We start from the raw sequence: 18,479 nt of genomic DNA, 5'->3' as shown, positions 1-18,479 counted from the left end.
GAAATAACCAGGTTTATTTTTGCTGTTAAACTTCCAGAGGTTTTCAGGCCTAAAGTTATATGTATAACAGAAGATTTTTAAAATTATTTCCAAGTTGGAGCTTTTGTGTTCTCTTTTAATTAACACACTAAAAAACTAAAAGTTCAAAACTTTTTTTTTTCCCCTTATTTGAATGAAAAGAGTTTGAAGAATGTTTCAGTGGATTCTTAATGAATGTATAGGAATGACGTGGTTTTCAAAAATATATACTCATTTTCTTTGTTCCCAGTGGAAGGTAGAATGGTGTTTTTTTCTAGTTACATCATAGGCTAGGAACCCCCCTCGGTAAATATTCCTCCATCAAAGGCTCATAATCTCCAGGGTGCTTTGTGTACATGAAAAGTTGACCTAGCAAAAAAAAAAAAAAAGGTGTATATATGTGCGTGTATACGTATATACATATATACAAGCTTTCTTGAATGGAAAACAGGTTTTTTTTGCTTCTCTCTGAGGATGGTGTTTGCTTTCCATGAGAACTATTCTGCCTTTCTTTAACTTGAACCAGAAGTGGTGGTAAAACAAATCCTTCAAGATGTGGCCCTCAGTTGAGCAGCAATAACTTCCCCCAGAGGCTGTTGAGTGGCAGGTTGCTGTTCAAACCTTCCCAAATACGCTCACAAGGCATTTCCTGAAGAAGCAGAGCATTACCTGCTCGCTGTGGGTATTTTCAGTCCCAGAGCTTTGTCTCTGCTTAGACTCCTACTGGGGAAAAAGCAAAGCCAGCTTCGGAGGCTGCCCCAAGGAGGTTGCATTGCATCGAGCAATTTTTAAAATTTTTAAATTATTTTTAACGAGGGATGGAGCTTTTTCTCATCTCTAGCCATGCAGTGCTCACGGCTCTGTGCCCGTCCCGCTTTTGCACGCCAGCCCCAGCCTGGGCGGGGGGAGCTGCAGCATCCCCGCGGGCCGGGCTGCGCCCTCCGGAGCGGCTCCTGCCGCTCTGTCCTTCCGTGGGCCGGTCACCAGGGGGGGACAAAGCCCCGCGCACGCTGCTGAGCAGTGACACCCCCCAAAAATCGCCTTCCAGGAGCGCCGGGCTGGGAGCAGCGCCGCGGAGCCGCAGGTGCCACCCACACCCCGGCCCCTTCTGCCATTCCCTGCCCCAACCCCAGCCCCAGCTTCAGCCTGGAAAGGATGCTTGCACTTGAAAAACTAACAAAAATCCCAACCAAGCAGGAACCACCACCTGTCCTTCAAAGAGCTGTAGGTTTGCTGGGGTAAAGGAGGTTGAGTTATATTGCAAACTCAGTTTCAAAACTGATCGGTCTTCCCTTCCTGACGCTGCAATCACAGCGCTGCTTAAAAAGGGCTCGTTGTGTGCATAAAGGTAGCCGCTGCCCATTCTGACCTGATTCACTAAAAGCTGGAATGTAGCTGATGCCCAGGTATTTCAGTTGGCACTGTTGATCCAGGAGAAAAAAAAAAAAAAAATCTTGGCATTGGAAATGAGAGGAAAGGCAAATTTGATGAGTATTTGGCTTTTTCAGTTGCTAGCTCTGCTGGATTGGAACCTGTAGGGAAAACAACACAATTATTTGTGTGAGATTGAATTTCATTTCTAACCAGAAATATGAAATCTGTCACCTGTGCATTCACTCTGAGCTGTGGTCATGGGCTGGAGGATGCTCCAGCAGTGATGCTGGCAGGTACCACAACCAGGATGTCCACACAGGAGTCTGTGTCCTTCTGTCCCACACACATCTCCTGAAATGGGGGTCACCCAGGTGGCAGGACTCAGCTCCCTCCCAAAAAGCACGGAGATGGGCAACATGGGTGGGTCCCCCAGGAGTTTGCACCGCAGGCTGCAAGCCTGCATCTGGCTGCTTGGCCGGCCAAGCCTGCTTGAGCAAAGCCTGTTGTGAGACCCTAAGACGTATGAATTACATTTGGCTTGGGTCCATTTCCTCAGCACCGGACAGCTTGCTGCTGAATGAAGTTTTTTTTTCTCCAGGTCCTCAGAGTCAGACCCTCGCCCGGATCCAGCTGTCCCTAGTAATTAAATTTTAATGCTTCAAGCTGGGAGTTTGCATTGGCATTTGAAGCGAGGCGTGCGAGCAGCCCGGCGTGGTCACTGCAGGCTTTGAAGCTCCCTGTCTGACACCAAGGATGGGAGGGAAGGTGCCACCTCCTCGGTCCCGGCTGAGCTGGTGTGGCACTTTGCCACCCATCTGGGGAACTGAGGCCTTCCTCTCCTGCAACTGGCAGGGACTGGAAAGCTAATGAGGGTTTATTCTGGAGAAAGGTGTGGGTCTGAGGAATGCATTACGCTTTTCTGAGATGGCCACAAAGTGGTGGACGCCTGTCCTAGGTGTTTGGGGCTGTCTGGGAGGAAGAGGAGGAGATGTCCTCCTTCCTGGCACAGCCTCTGGAAGGAGCCCTAGCACGGCGGCAGCTCGTGCTGTGCGTGCAGCGAGCTGACGTGGGCTATAAATAGTCGTTCTGTCACTTCGAGTCAAACGGTTCTTCCTCACGTTGTGCTTTGCTGATGGATCTAATTAGAATTGGGAACGGCGGTGGTTGCTCGGGCTCTGTGTGGATGGCATTTCAGGAGCTTGCTGGCTCCCACGGCTGTGGTGGCTCTGCCCACAGCGCTGTTGGGACACCCGAAGGCACCTTCCCTGCCTGCGTAGTGGCATCTCCAGAGGTGGCCTCAGTGCAAGTGTGAGGGACGGGGCACGGGGCCACCCACAGCCCGTCCTGGCAGCCTGTGGAGCTGGAGCAGGTCCCCGGGGCTGTGGCCAAGGGGGACACCATATGGGCAGGTCCCCTAGGGGAATGAGCAGGAGCACAAAAGGGGGTGACAAGAAAACCAACTGCACCGATCTGCTCTTTTTCTCCTCCTCCTTAAACCATTTCATTGTAATTACCGTGCGAACAGAAGGCCTGGGTAATTATTCCGTGGTATTGTGGGTGTAAATTTAACAAGTCATTCCTGCGCAGCTTTGCTGGGAGGGAAGACTCTTTCCTTTTTCTCCTTCACTTGGTGCTCCCTCAGTTTCTGTATGGGTGACGCACAGCCAGGTGATAAGCCGAGTGGGAAATGGCTCCAAACACAGAGGAGTGGCAGGGATTAGCAGTGCCATCAGCCAGACTCTGGTTGCAGGAGGATCTGGAGGATCAGCAAATGTGTTTGCAGATGCAGAATGTGACCCAGCCTGAAGCACAGGATACCAAATGTGGTTAGAAGGCTTTGCAAGGCTTCCGAGAGTCTCCTTGTCCCTACCTAAGCCACTGTGCCTAACAAAATCAAGGGGGCACTCGAATGAACAAGTCCCATGTTGAAGTGCTGGGGTTTATATGAGGACCTGAGGGAGGACAGCACTGGGGTTCACCTCGATGGAGTCCCGGTGGTCGGGGTTATTGAGCCGAAGCACCAGCCTCTTCCTTGCAAGTTGGCAGAGAACAGGTGATGGTGAAAAGTATCTTAGCAATGCTCTTTGGCATTATTATTTCTGACTTCAGCATATTGCACAAGTCATGGATCCCAGCTCACGTTCCTTTATTGTTAGAGAAGTTTGCACAGAACTCTGTGTTTCCCCCTTCAGCTGGTCATAATAATCTGTTTTTTTTCCTGTTCAGCACTAAGCACAGCAACAAATCAGAGCAGATGTGGCTCGATGAAACCATCCCGCAGCTCAGGATGAGAGAGGTGGTTACAAACAGCTTTGAATATGTGTGTGCTTGTGTGTCTGTGTACAATATAGCTGAACAAACCTCCGCTGCTGTTGGCGCAGCAGAACAGATGACTTGGAAAAGGCTCTTGAGTAAGTTATAAATTGTTTCCTGTCACCGTGCCGCCGTTTTGTTCTGTTGCTCCGCTCTTTCCTATTGCATTTGTTTCCTTCCTCCTTCCCTTTCCCTATATTAAAGCAAAGCTGAAAGTGCCTGTGCTGGAGGCGCCTGTGCTTATGCCTTGCTCGCTGTATTGTTATTAAATCCCCCCGGGTGCGAGCTGCCCGGCTCTCACAAGTAAACCAGAGCCCATTGCTGAGCTGCTGATTTTCTGCTGGTCGGATAAAGATGCTGTCTGAAGCAGTTTTTTCTTATCGGTTTATCTTTTATTTCCCACATGTACACTCGCTGGCATAACATGTCCTGCTGAGTATTAAGCCTGACAGTGCTGGTGGACCTGCACTGCCATAGCTGATGTTCTGTTCCAAGTCCCGTGTCATCCAAAAATCTGCCCGGCTTGTCATTCTGAGGTCCCCATGGAAAGCTGGAGGTGTGTGGTTGTGCCACAAAGTCCTGGCTGTCCTCTGGAGTGTCTGAGGTCCTTGATCCACATTTGGTGTCCACATAAGGACAGGCCTCCCACATTTTGAAGGACTGGCAGTAGAACTGATGAAGCTGAGAAGGTTGTGCTTTGGGCTTAATAAAGGAGGAATAGGGTTATGCTTTTCTTTCTCTTCATTTGCGAAGTCCACTGAGTCCATTTTGTCCTTGGACCATGCAGGAGATGAATGGAAAATTAACATGCAGAATGCTCATCAGGGAAAACAAAACAAACAGTTTTGAAGGCAGAAAAAAAATTTACTTATGAATGGGAAAAGTGCTTTCAATAAGGGATTATGAAATATGATGACAGTATTTGAATTGGTAAAGTGTACAGGAAACAATTTTTTTCTTGCAGGAAATTGTGTGACATTCTGGATGCTTTTGCTAACCAGTCAATTATTTTTGTTTACTTGAGCAAGTTAATATTTTTCTGCGATCTTTTTAAAACAGTTTGTCCAACTGTATGTATTTTTAGTTGAACTTTAAATATACCTTTCTCTTCTTTTTTAAATCAAGAAAACTTATGAAAGTGATTCTTCTGATCACTTTCCATTTAATAGATGTGCATTTTTCAAAGGGACGTTTGCATTAAACTTCTACTGGTGGCCAAGAAAAACGACTGGGTTAAGTCCTGCTTGTGTTGGTTACCCTGTCAATGGAGTAAATGGAGAAGCAGTTTTGTAGGTGACAGGATGAGATGGTGAAGAGAGTGTGAGATCCAAGTCCCTTATACTGTTTAGATGTTGCTGTTATTTTCAGAGTTTGGGGATTTCACCATGACTTGTTCTGGATTTGACCCTCCCCAAAGTCTGGAAGCTGCTTGCAGTCTGGCTGGGGCTTATCTCTGCAGGAGGCGAGCAGAAGCGCTCCGTGCTGCTGCCGTGCCTCTTGAATGTGAGCGCTGGGCTCTCTTGTTCAGTGCCTTGGAAAATAACTGATGACAAAAGAGATTTGGAGTTTGGATAAGATAAAAATTAAATTGAATATTTGTCCTGAAACAACAATGATCTTGAACTTTTCAGGAGATTTGAAAAGTTATGCTTGTTTCTGAGATAGATTTCCAGTTTTCTTCGTCTTTTCTTTCTCTTCTGTCACAGGAAAACACCATAGGAAGAAAAAACACCACACGTGGCTCAAAGCCTTTGGACATTTTTATAATTTGTGAAGGAAGAGACGGCTTCTCATGGCTGCTAATTTCCAAGATGGACCCAAGCTGAAAAGTTTGTACTGTCCCAGCCTGTAAAGACATTGAAGTGTGTGCTCAGCTTTAAGTCTGTGATTCCATTTACCTGACTGAGCAAAGTCAGTATAATTAACCACGTGCAAGTGCACCCCTGAATAGGAATTGCATGCTTCAGTTCCAGGTCTTTATCTTTGAGCCTTCTTGCTTGAGTGAGTTGGAGTTTATTCCTCTTGGACCAAGGCCTGGTGCCTTCCTCCTTGGGGATGATTCCCATAATTCCTGTATAATTAGATTAGCTCCGACGAGACCTACCTACAACAGGCAGAGTAAATCGTTTCTAACCTTCCCAGATCCTATGGAAAATGATGCCTGTGGTCCTGCCACATGGGAGCTTGTACTCTGAGAGATCACAGTGACAGAAAACAGCCTTTTTAATCACAGAACCACAGTACAGTTTGGTTGGAAAGGACCTTAAAGATCATATAATTCCAACCCCTCTGCCATTGTCAGGGACACCTTCCAGGAGACAAGGACACTCAAAGCCCTGTCCAAACTGGCATTGAACACCTCTAGGAGTGGGGCATCCACAGCTTCTCTGGGCAGCCTGTGCCAGTGCCACCACCCTCAGAGTAAAAAATGTCTAATGTCTAAACTAAATTGCCCCCTTCTAATTTAAAAGCCATAAAAGCCATTACTCCCCATCCTGTCACTGCACACCCTGGCAAAGCGTCCCTCCCCAGCTTTCCTGTAGGCTCCCTTTAGGTTTTGGAAAGCCACTGTAAGGTCTCCCTGGAGCCTTCTCTTCTCCAGGCTGAACAATCCTAACTCCCTCAGCCTGCCTTCATGGGAGAAAATGAAAGAGTTGTCATTTTAAAAATGATGAGTTGTATAGCAGTAATAGCAGATCTGGTGAAGCTTAATAAAAGAGGTTGCATTAAATGAAAAGGGGTCCCTGTGTGTACCTGTATCCCCTGGGGCTCAGCCTGGTGGGCTTTGCATGGAACCAAGGTGATGGGCTTCAGAGGATGCTTTGCAACCTGGCACATGTTGCCCCAGATCTCCTGGTTTTGCAGGGAGCCTTGGGAATTCAAAGTTGTTTTATTTTCATTTTATTGTCTGAATCCACTAAACCGAAGGCCAGAAAGCAAGAGGTTGGGGTAGAGACTGAAATAGACTGTTCTTCATTGCCTCTTGGTATTTATTTAGAAGAAATGGGGAGGAATGATGCATTTTATGACAAACCTGTTAATGAATATACCCGCTAGGCAAAAAGCACGAGCAAGATGAGGAGATTGCCAACACACCAGAGTCATAAATGTTTGTAAGCAATTCAAAGTTACCATGTGATAGAATTAGGTGAGAACCTAATCAAGCACTGAATCAGGGTCTAAAAACCGAGGGTATCAGTTGCAACAAGCTACCTAGTAATCAGCTACAGGTAAATGCATCTTGCTCAGGTTGTATTTCTAGTTAGTATACAGTGCGAAAATTAAAGAATTGCCATATTTGGGGCAAATAAAACATTATGCTTTCATGCAAGTGACTGTCCTTATTTAATGTCTTGCTTTGTATTTAGGGTAGCTGCAGAGACACATCCTATACGTGCTCAGTAGAGCCAGCTGAATTATATGTTTAGAATAATTCATCAGATAAATTCACGTCCATGAATAATCTGCATTCAGAGCACGACCTTTACCAAGCTGTGCATTTTCCAGGGCTCCAAGCTTTCAGCTGATGCTGAGTGGAGACAGAAGCAGCACAGAGAAACTTTCTCCCATTTCCACTGTTCCAGGAGCAGGACAGGGGAGCCTCAGCCACAGGGGATGTTCCAAAAAGGAAAGAAGGATTTTATGAACATTTGAGTACTGGGAGAGGTTGGAGGTGAGGGAGCTACTCCCAGAGCCTGCTCCCAGCCTCTCAGTCTTCTCTTCTCCAGGCTGAACAGACCCAGGTCTCTCAGCCTTTCTTCATAGGGAAGATGCTCCAGGCCCGGTATCATCTTTGTGGCCCTCTGCTGGACTCTTTCCAGGAGATCCCTGTCTTTCTTGTACTGGGGAGCCCAGAACTGGACACAATACTCCAGGTGAGGCCTGACCAGGGCAGAGTAGAGGGGGAGGATCACCTCCCTCAACCTGCTGGCCATGTTCCTTTTAATGCACGCCAGGATCCCATTGGCCTTCTTGGCCACAAGGGCACAGTGCTGGCTCATGGTCAACCTGTCATCCACCAGGACCCCCAGGTCCTTCTCCTCAGAGCTCCTCTCCAGCAGGTCCTCCCCCAGCCTGTACTGATACTTTGGGTTGTTCCTTCCCAGGTGCAGGACTCTATACTTGCTCTTATTAAATCTCATTTGGTTTCTTCCTGCCCATCTCTCCAGCCGGTCCAGGTCCCACTGAATGGCAGCACAGCCTTCTGGCATGTCAGCCACTCCTCCCAGCTTTGTGTCATTGGCGTACTTGCTGAGGGCAGACGCTATTCCCTCATCAAGGTCGTTGATGAAGATGTTGAACAGGACTGGACCCAGCACCGACCCCTGGGGAACACCGCTAGTCACAGGCCTCCAGCCAGACTCTGCTCTGCTGATCACCACCCTCTGAGCTCGGCCAGTCAACCAGTTCTCAACCCACCTTGCCATCCACTCATCTATCCCACACTTTCTCAGCTTTGCTAGTAGGATGTCATAGTAGAAGTGCTACTTAAATGTAGCCCAGCTCTCACAAGCACCCTTGCCTTCTAGCAACCTATCCCATGAGATACTCTCAAGCAGGTCCCAGAAGAGGTCGAAGTTGGCTCTTGGAAAGTCCAGGGTAGCAATCCTGCTTTTAGCCTTACTTCCTTTGCCTAGTTCCATCTGGAACTCCACCATCTCATGGTCGCTGCATCCCAAGCTGCCCCCAACCTTCACATCCCCAACAAGGCCATCCCTGTTGGTAAGAACGAGATCCAGGAGCACCCCCCGCCTCGTCGGCTCCTCCACCACCTGCATCAGAAAGTTGTCCTCAACGCATTGTAGGAACCATTTGGACTGCTCGTGCCTGGCTGAGATGCTTACCCAGCAGATGTCTGGGTAATTAAAATCCCCCATGAGGACCAGCGCTCGTGATCGTGAGGCTCCTAGCAGCTGCTCGTAGAAGGCCTCACCGACTTCCTCCTCCTGATCTGGAGACCTGCAGTAGACCCCCACCACCATGGCTCCTATACCAGCCCACCACCCCTTAATTCTTACCCACCAGCTCTCCACTTGTCCTTCACCCCAATTGATGGTGCTAGAGTTGTTAACTTTTGTCTCGTGGTTGCTGGACACTGGAAAATGAGGCAGTGCGCTCCATCCAGCCGATGTGCATCCACATATGTTCATTCATCAAAACAGTTGGCTGCTTACCCCAGCGCTAACCTGACAGGAGAAACCCTACAGAAGCAGCTCATCACTGACGGCAGCTCTCGCTGTGTGAGCTGAACTCATTTTGCACACCTTAGTGCGCTACAGAGAAGAGGATAAAATTAAAATAGTGTCAGGCACCATGGGCAGAACTTAGAGGAATGCAGATGAGAGCTACAAGAGGTTGTAAGCCTTGGTAGGTTTTACTCCTCAGGCCAAAAATGAATAGGAAGTAAAATAGTTAGAAAGCAATGGGGCTGCACTGTGTCAGGAACAAGAACTGCAGATTTCCATTTAGCAAATATTGGTAAATGCCCTTGACCACAATTAGCAAGGCAGGTACATCACCTTGCTGATATGCGTTTAAATTACTCTGTGTTAGAAATTAAATAACAGAACAGCTTGCACGATGTTCCTGTAATAGTCAGCTGTGGATGGCCCATGTTGTGCTTGGACCTTTGCTTAATACTAAGTAAGTTTGGTGATAGTGATTTTTAAAGTGAACTTCCACATTTTTAGTATTTTAGTATCACTTGTTTCAGTGGTTTCACAGAGTTTTGTACTGCTGTCACATAGAAACATCAATACTGCAATGTTTTTTTTTTTGCTATTTGTTTTTAAGATTGTCTGTAAGATTTTGTGTAGCTCACTGCTGTGGGAGTGGGGTTCCTCTGTGGCATGTTCCTCAAGTCCTCTGGCTCATCTGGGTGAGGGACAACTTCAAAGGAGTTGTTGAATTATTTGGCAGGGGCCACAGTTCGTTCAGCTCGGGGGAGAGGGGTACTTTAAAGGTTTTATAAAGCTGGTCCTGGTGGAGCCGTTCCTGCAAGATGAGCAGGAAGACTCAGTATTAGGATTGGCTTAAATGTGGGGTGTAGTCCTGACTTTGCTGTTCCCCCTCTGGATAAAAGCAGTGCCTCAGTTTCCCTGTCTGTAAAATGGGGGAGCAGTAATTATCTCTCACCGTAACAATTTTCAGAGTGGATGAGAAGCTCAAAGCAAAAGATGTCGCTCTGTAGGAAATCTATGTGAAGCAAAATTGAAATGGATACAGTGCACACTGTATATAGCAAGGTTTATTTGATATTTCAGCTTGTTTGTTCTTTCATTAGGCAATTGAACAATAGCCAAAGAATGGAGAAGATCATATATTTTTTTACGGGATATTAATATTCCTGTGGCTTTGAAGCCAATTAACTAGCAGCAGGTTTGTGGCAAAGAGTGGAACCGCTCTGGATTCTTCCTGGTGGGGCTTTTATGACTGCTACAAAACCATGACTGAATGAGGCTTTCATTATTTCATTTATTTTTGAATTTATTTTAGGTTGCTGAAGAATTAATGTGAATAATTTTCCTGTTTTACCATCTGCTTTAGACTCCATCTCAAAGGGTTCCCAATGAGCGCGGCACGTAAAACCATTTAAAAATGATCCTCTCCATATTTCCTGCACTCAGCAGTCTGCTAATGTGGCCAATAGATCTAGGTGATGGGGCTGCATGATTTAGAGAGGATCATTAGGGTTATGATGAGCTGTGCAACTGTCTTGTTTATTCACAGTTAGCAATTTCATTGCAGTGCCCCTTGTTTCATGAAGAGTTTTGCATTTAACCATTTACAGAGCAGTGCCAGAAACATCCAGCTGGTGACTCTTCCACCCTGGGCTCAGGAGGACGAGTTGCTCCGCTGCTTTCCATTTTATTTTGCTTGGACTTTGGGCTGGAAACATTGAGGAGCTCTGGTGAGCTCCCAGTAAGTGATGAGAGGGTAAGTGCACGTCTCTTGCTGGCTTACAAAGGGTTGCTTGCAAGCTGTTGACGTCCTGGCTGTCCAGTCTCTGTCTCCATGTATTTCCCACCCTTCTGGTCTCTTGGGTCTAAGGGTTTTGCCTTTCAGTCTTTGCCTTGATCTGTGCCAAAGCCTCTATTAGATGTCTGTCTACTGGGGCAGATGCTCACTGTCTCTGCGAGGAGAAAGAGGAAAGGAAAGCCGATGTATTTAACCTATATGTCGAACAAAATTATTCATGGCAGGCAAGTGGCTGAGCAGTGTTTTGCAAATTCCCATGAATAATCCATCGATTGGTCAGCACTGGCGTGGGAGTGCTACACCAGCTGTAGGATGATTCACAGACCCAAAAGAAAAAACGTACATATCTTAATTTCCTTCATTTCCCATAAGTGATAGGAGTGGAGGGATCCGTGTGACCGTGCCCTTGGTGATGTGTGTAGATTGATGCGTTCCTACAGGGATGGCTTGGTCATAACAAAGTGACGTGGCTGTGGGACTGCACCTAACTCTTCCCTTGGCATCATAGGAGCAGGAGGAGATGAATGTGCTGCCCGCCTCGGCTCTTCCCCCCTGTTCTGTTTGTGGTTCACAAGATAGATGGACGGCCATGTACACAAATATTAGTGGATTTCTCCCTGAAGAATGATGTCACGGCAGGTTTTTTATATTCAGGGTAAAATATTATAATGGCACCATTTCCTTCCTTCAAGCAAGAAAATAGTTGAGCAGATCTATTCTTATGAAAAGACTGCGAGTCTATTACTTTGCTGGGAATTGGATTTTATTTTATTTTTTCTTGAAAGAGGCTGCTTTCCTCACCTAAAAAATATCATATTTTGGCTGGCATACAATTTTTACCTTGTTTTGTAATACAATGCAAAAAAGACTGAATATTTTCACTTTTGATTATATAGACAGAAAGTCTTAGCTTATATTTTGGATTACTGGCATCACATAAATTAAAAACCAAAACAAATGAAACAAACAAACAAACAAAAAACCCCTTCCAGCTTTTAATTTTTATAAACTTTTGTATTTACTTGCCCTTTCCTTGGGGCACCTGTATCAGCCTTTTACTCACCCCGGCAATCCACGTGCTAACGAAGGTGCTTGAAAATGGCCCTGTCCGTCCCCCAGACACACACCTACCACTCGTGGTTTGCAAACCACACTTTGTGTACGGGTTCCTTAATGCTAACATAAACCTGCTGCAAAAGCCTTGACGCAAAGCCTGCAAGTCAAAGAGAGTCCAAACATTGACCTGTTGGACTTTGGTTTGGGTTCTTAACCTATAGAGGCAAAAGAGGCCAAGACTGATCAGGAGGCTGCGGTGGCCGGCGGGTGGGTGGATGTGGCTGCAACACAGGGACATTGGAGTGTGGCCTTTCATTTCACATTAGGATTCTTCTCGTATTTGTTAGATAGAACAATATTAACCTTTTGAATTTATTTAGAAACTCATTAGTGCTTCTTCTATAGTCCATTCTTTTCCTGATTAGCTCTCCTCATTACAATTCAAATTTCTTTCTGCTACATTTACCACATTGTCCTGCTTTCTCTCATCTCTATTGTTGCTCAGCTTAATTTATTAAAGCGATGAAAAAAGGCAGGGGGGGATCGGTTGACATAGCAGCATCCCTTGGTGCTCCAGGAGGAAAAGAGGAGACGAGTCCCCCACATGCTCACCGTGCCCGGGCTGGGGAGCGCCTGGGCATCGTCCCTGTGCCCGCATGGTCCTGTGTTCTCATTTCAGTCGTGTTCTCATTTCAGTCGTGTTCTCATTTCAGTCTCTCCCCAGTTTAAGAGGTTTTAAATAGAATTCACTCTGAAAGTTTGGTGTCCTCATCACAGCCTGGAAACATATGCATTTAATGCCCCACTTCTGGCATCCTGTTTTTAAAGTCATCTTGCATACCTTTAGTAGCATTTCTTTTGTGCTTTTTTTTTTTTTTTTTTTTTTTTTTTTTTTCCCCTCAGTATCATGATGCAAGTCTGGGAGCTGCTGTAATTGCTCTGGAGTTTGCATATCTCCAGTGAAACGTGAATTGGTATTTCTGGTCTGTTGTAAGACACCTAAGCTGTTCTACGTTTTGGGGGAAGGTGGTGTGGGGATGCTAAGCTTCAGATGTACATTTAGAAATTTTCTGCCCTGCTTTGTAACGTATTTTCTGTTAGGATCAGGAATTTTTGCTCTTGCTTTTTCTGTTAGCATAGTGTTTGTTTCTCAAGAGCGATGCTGCTGTATCCCATGTGCTCGTGATTAAAGATGCATATGCTTTTGACAAGAGATGATTAAATGCAGCCAGATGACTGTAACTGTCCCGGTCCTTGTGGTTTTCTGATTATTGGTATTTGAACATCTCACAAGTGTGAATGAATGTGTTTTCACAGCAGCTAGCATAAAACAGGGAAGTTCCAAAGAATTTTGTTTGAGGCATGAGGGGATTAAGTCACTCAGCAAAGGTTATAGAGAGAGGTTTTGGCAGAGCTACAAAGGGAATTTAAATTTCTAAATTTCTAGTCCAATGCCTTAATCATAAAATCATCTTTTCTCTGAATTCTGTTCTGTTGTAATTATAGTTTTGGCTGGTTTTATGTCCTTTATAAAAACCTGTCTTTCACACATCTTTTGAAACTAAAAAAAATAAGAAGATAAAACAATCATAATTTTCCAAGTGTATAATTTTGGACTCCAGCAGAGGCCTAAAACAAGTAAGGTAATTATTCCACTCAGCTCAGCACCGTTTGGAGAATTAGGCTATTTTACGAATAGTGGTTTTAAAATAAGACACATGAACTGGAAAAAGTTCAGTGAGCAACACGTAAAATAAATGCTTGCAAATATCAGCTGAAAGAGGAAAGATGCTCTCCGAAAGCCTTTGGCGTGAAGGTGATTGGAAGAAGATGAAAAGACTGATCATAATGGGGGAAGTTCAGAAAAATAAAAAATAGAGAGGAAAAAAAAAAAAAAGGAAAGATTTGATGATTTCCTTTAGGATATGGGGAAAATGCCAGGGCACACTATCTGGGCTGCTCTCATCCCCGGTCCAAGCTAAAGAAAAAGACTTTCCCCAGGGATGAATTTGGCTCCTGGGCAATTGCAGGAGGTCCGGCAGGGGAAGCTGCCAAGAGGCGGTGGGGCCAGCATCGGTGGAGTTGTTAAAGTCTAGACTAGACGTGCGTTTGTTAGTGATGGTTAATTAACTTGTTCCTGGCAATCAGCCACCAGGGCAGGAGGTGGACTTGATTTGCAAGTTGTGATTGCCAGGAAAGTCACCCATAATTGCCTGAGAACTTGTGGCTCTCTGCTTTTCACCTCTGTCTTGTGTTCCCCTGTAAATCTTCGTGTAATTTTTTTTTCTCTCTCCACAGGTTTTTCACCTCATATAACACCATTTTTATGCTTATTACTATTGATGTGATTGAACCTCTGCCACAGTCTGATTTTGGATGCCTGTGCACATGGAGACTGGAGAACATCAGCAAGTCATAGAGAGAGCAGAACCAGAATTACCTATGGCTGCAGAGGGGATGTGGGACGTGGTGGCTGAGGAGAGCACAGTGTGCTTGTATGCAGGGCAGCTTTACAGTATTTTTTTCTAATTTTCTACATTCAGTAGCACCACTGCCACGCTGCTCAGTGCCTGGGGACAACACAGGGGCTGCCCACCAGGGCCAGAGCTGCTGGAGGATCCCACAGCAGCGTCCTGTCCTTGGCTGCTCATCAAACTGCTCCTTGGATGGAACACAAGAAGATTGCAGGCTTGGAGCCCCCACATAGGTGGGAAAACACTGAAAATAATTCCTGTTTAAATGGAGGCATAGGGGTGCATGTAACAAGGTAGACTGGGCAATGCAGATGTAATGTGGAGCCAGAACCTAAAGACCAGGAGGAAAGGAAGTTTCTTTCTTTTGGTCTTCTTTGTGTTCCTGGAGGCAGGACTCTGATGGAAGTTGTCACGCGGCAAGTTTCTGCTCAGCAAATATTGGACTGTTGTTTACTTTTAAGCAAAGCAAATCAGGAAAGGAGGGGAAAAGCAATAATGTTAATTGACTTTTATTACTTCTTGTGTATAGAAATTAAAGGCAAGGTTAAGAAAGCCTGAATCCCTCTTTGGCTCCTTCTAGCATCAGGTTTACCTCTGAAAGGAAAGAAATCTTGGATTATGATCCTCACTGAGGCACAGGCATGGAGAAATCCCAGGAGGCTTAAGCTGGGATATTGCAGTGGGAGAGGTTGCTGGATCCACGGTGAAGTTGTTGGGTCTGGAGTGCTTTAGGGGAGGCTGTTGCATTTTAATGGGGGACAGTCTCTGTCAAAAGAGAGTGGTGTAAAATCTGTGAGACAGCAGCAGTTGCAGATGTAGGAAGAGATTTTGGGGAGTGGGTTGTTGCTGAACCGGAGAGGAATAAAAGCAGGAGAATGACATTAGCATATAATTTCTGGCAGTTGTTACAGCGCATAATAACTTCAATTTAAAAGCTTCTCATTTCCTTCACTTTGTGCCTTATTAAGTCTCCAACCTATATTTAATGGTGGGAATATCACTTTTGCTTCCCTAATTCTATGCATGCAATTGATCTCTGTAACCTGCTAGATCTCTATTTGGATTTCCGAAGTATAGGAGGGCTCTCACTCTGTGTCTCGAGAGGTACAAAATTATAACTCAGCCCTCTTATATGGTGCATGTGATTCTTTGGTCCTTTGCTTTCTTGTGGTAGGAGCAGAGTAATGGAAGAGTGGTTTTGTTGCATCTCAGATATTTGTCATGTTTCCAGGGGCGTTTCCAGCATGGCAGAATTCCCCTATATGTAAAGTACAAATTTCATATTTAAAAAATAAAATAAAATCCCACATTTAATTATTTTATGAAACAAACTGTTTTCATAAAGATGAAGCTTGTGAAAATGCATAATTTGGTAAGTTTTCTTTGAGTCCATAGGCTACTCACATTTCTACCCTTGCTGAATAAGTCAGTGCCAACTGCTGCTTTCATTTTCCTGTCTGTAGTTGTGCTGTAGATCTCTTCCAAGATATATTTTTTCTGATGTGACTCACCCAGCTTCCTATGGGAAAGTGCAGCTTATTCAAACTATTCTAAATCTATTTATCCAGGCAAATATTTGGACATCTAAAACAGCAGTAAAGTGCTCAGAAGCCTATCAGGGCAGGAGAGCACACAAAATCTGTGAAATTTTAAGTCGCTCCCTAGTGTGCTTTATCTGGAGGTATTAATTGGCAAAGAGCAGTGTAGAAATTTTGATTCATACGCTCACACATGCCCATGCAGTGAGTGAAAGCTGTGTTTATGTTTGAGCTCCATTTTCCCAGCAATAAATTTAGGCTTACTGCACTGTCAGATGCTTCACCACCACGAAGGGGCTTTGACATTAGGTAGCTGCATGGAGGCCTCTCCTGTGTCACTGGTTCAGTCTCTGAAAGCCATGAGTTGTCGTGAGCTGATGGCTCTCTAACGGAGTCCTCAAAACCAGCTCATGGCACAGTCAAACTCTTCAAGTTATGTTTTAACCAGAATAAATTTGGTCAAACAATCCAGTTTAAATTTTGTTCAGTTTCAACAGGTCTTGACAAATACATGCTCTCATCATGGAAGAGAGCTCAGGAGAAGATCATCCTGTCTCCCAAGCAAGACTAACCTCTAGCTTCTGGAGACTCACACTCTAAACCATTGTCAGAGGCTACTGGAGCCCAAACAGGGTGATGGGAGGTATAAATGGCCATGTAAGTGGCTAGGAATTTGGCAAGATTTCCTTGCTGATAGGGCTACAGATGTGAAAGACTGGGCTTTGTTCTCCTGTTTTGGTTTTAAACTTCTGGCTGCCTGAATTCAAGTATTTCTTAATGATTCTGTAATGAAGTCAGAGGTCTGAATTCATATGTTGTTTTTTTATTTGCATTTTTACTACAGTTAGTCTCATTTCCTTGTTGCTAAAGGCCATTAGTGAGGAGTTGGATGGCTTGTCTAGGTTTCTGCTTTTTGTAATTTTCCAAAGCTCTATACATAATAAATCAGGCACACATTTTTGCTTCTGCAATTAACTAATCCACAATGCAACAGGAACAGTAGAATTGATTGAATATGTCAAGATTTAAGCCTCAAGAAAAAAAAAAAAACACACGAAAAATAAACCTATTTGTGGCGATGCTTCTCAAAATGGTCCTCATTCTTACACGGATCTAGCCATAAAATTAGGACAAGTAAAGGATTTTGCCACTACATCACCCTCCAGCCAGTACTAACCTGTGCTTGAAATGAACTTTTGATGTGAAACATTCATCTCTGCAGCACACATGGTTTCACCTTTCCATTCATCTCACCTACAGCTGACAACTCACCTTGCTTCCATTAAGGTAAGATGCAGTCCAGCAGCAAAACTATCAGACCCGTTGTCTACTGTGGGTATCTTGACTTGCTAGTTATCGTTCTTCCATGGCAAGACCCTGTAATTTTGCCTTTGTGAAAACCCCTCAATCTCATTGCTTTGCCTTCCTTCCTCGAGTAAGGAAGATTGAAGCAAAGGATGATTGAAGAGCCTTTCTCAGAAACATCTCTGAAGCTGCTGACTGGCAGTGAGCTGGGATATTTAGTCAAATGTGCATTAAGCTGCATTTCATAAAGAAACTGAGCTCAGTCTGGCCTCTTTTCTTAAATAAGAATATGAAAGCTGCATAATGGGCTCTGATGGCACTGCACCCTGATAATAAAGCTGAATACCAGGCTCCCTCTATACCAGTAAGTGCTCCTAGCTCAGAAGCTGCTAAACTAGAAACTATTTACTTACACTATTTTTGGCATTTGTATGGTTAAAATACTGTCCTTCCTTGTGATATTTTACCCCATGACCCCCACCTTTATTTCTCTCTTTCTCTTTCTCTTTCTTTTTTTTTTTTTTTTTTTTCTTTTTTCCCTTTAATTTCCATTTAATGTACAGAAAGCCCTGGGTCATTTCTGGGTGTAGCTCCTGTTCTGAGATACTTCTGCCCCTTGCTGGCATGCTCAAACCCGAATTCCTTCTGCAGCTCAGCCTCAGCTAGCTTTTGCAGTTCTGCTTTGGAAAATTGTGCCACAGAGACACTCTGCTCACACCCTCAAATGTGTAAAAGTCCTAAAAATCAGCCCTTACAGAAGGATGAACCTGCAGGGAAAGAGCAAGAAGTTTCACATCAGCCTCCACATTCTTTTTATGCAGGAATATGTCAGGGGACACTGCCTGTCACAAAAAGCACGTGAACTTCTCCAAGAGAGAAGTTACCCCAAGGGCTGGGTGCTGGAGGGAGCTCCTGCAGTGCTCTTGCACAGTGGCCATGAGATTTTGAGTTTTCCTTACAGAGGGACAACCTAACAAAATTCATACGGACAAAACTCATAATACAGTTTGACTCACTAACCAGCTATTTTCGTGCAACATCCTTCCTCCTAAAGAAGACAAGTCATACAGCAGATGGAGTGCTGGAGTCCTGTTTTCTTCTGAAGGGGAAGAGCACTGGCAGTTCTGCTCTTTGTAATGGTTTCCCAGCTCCCATGTACACCTGCAAAGCATTGCCTGCAGCAGAACTTTAGAGACCATTAAAAGAACATTTTTTGCAACAATGAAAAATTTTATATGTATTTGGTGAATGCGAGAATATTAACTGAATGAGATATTAATTGTCAGTAAAAGAGCAAATGTGACTTAAAAAGTACGTAAAGGTGTTGGAACTTACGAATTATCTGGTAATGTTGGAAGATTAAAGCGCTAAAAATACATAATTAAAACATACATTTGAGGAGGGAAAAATTGAAGTATTCTTG

At 44.7% G+C, this 18,479-nt stretch overlaps 1 long non-coding RNA gene across 1 annotated transcript in view; it reads left to right on the top strand.

Annotated features, from left to right (window-relative positions):
* LOC106014597 (uncharacterized) overlaps window positions 1–18,479 on the top strand; it is a 46,965-nt gene that overhangs the window by 20,662 nt on the left and 7,824 nt on the right. Inside the window, exon 4 of the long non-coding RNA XR_011804471.1 lies at window positions 14,038–17,038. This is a non-coding gene — a long non-coding RNA (uncharacterized lncRNA). The remainder of the gene's footprint in view (window positions 1–14,037; window positions 17,039–18,479) is intronic.

The sequence above is a fragment of the Anas platyrhynchos genome, chromosome 21, assembly GCF_047663525.1.
Source record: "Anas platyrhynchos isolate ZD024472 breed Pekin duck chromosome 21, IASCAAS_PekinDuck_T2T, whole genome shotgun sequence".
NCBI lineage: Eukaryota > Metazoa > Chordata > Aves > Anseriformes > Anatidae > Anas > Anas platyrhynchos.
Note: the sequence above shows the minus strand (reverse complement) of the source record. Positions and strands in the feature narration are given on the sequence as shown.